The sequence below is a fragment of the Sinocyclocheilus grahami genome, unplaced genomic scaffold, assembly GCF_001515645.1.
Source record: "Sinocyclocheilus grahami isolate Dianchi unplaced genomic scaffold, SAMN03320097.WGS_v1.1 scaffold637.1, whole genome shotgun sequence".
Lineage (NCBI taxonomy): Eukaryota > Metazoa > Chordata > Actinopteri > Cypriniformes > Cyprinidae > Sinocyclocheilus > Sinocyclocheilus grahami.
This window is the reverse complement of record NW_015505816.1, coordinates 1-468: the sequence shown is the minus strand read 5'-3', so window position 1 is coordinate 468 and position 468 is coordinate 1.

The window sequence follows — 468 nt, the reverse complement described above, 5'->3', positions numbered from 1 at the left end:
ACTAATTTTTGTCCCTGAATCTGTGTTTTTGAACAAATAATTTGTGCAAATTATTCAATTACCGATTCATAAAGACACTGGCTGCATCAGAGTATGTATACAGTACTTTCCTACTATATATTAGGCAAAGGAAAAACACTACGTAAAAAGAGTAGTAGGTTCGAATTCACAGTATTCACAAAACAGGAAGTGAAAAGTACTCGGATCAGTAATATCTAATGAGGCCATGGGAGAGGTGTTGTGAATGGCATGAATCAGCACAACTGATGCTGGTAGGTCATGTGACAATGACAACTTGACGAATGTCAAGTAGTACATCCAGATTTCATTCATACTATATAGAACACTTTCATTCCTGAATGAATTAGTATTTTAAACTAATCGGTTGACTGAATGATTCAATGACTCACTCAGTCAATTGTGTAACCTGCAGAAAATATCATATATCCCCACCACTCCACAAAAAAA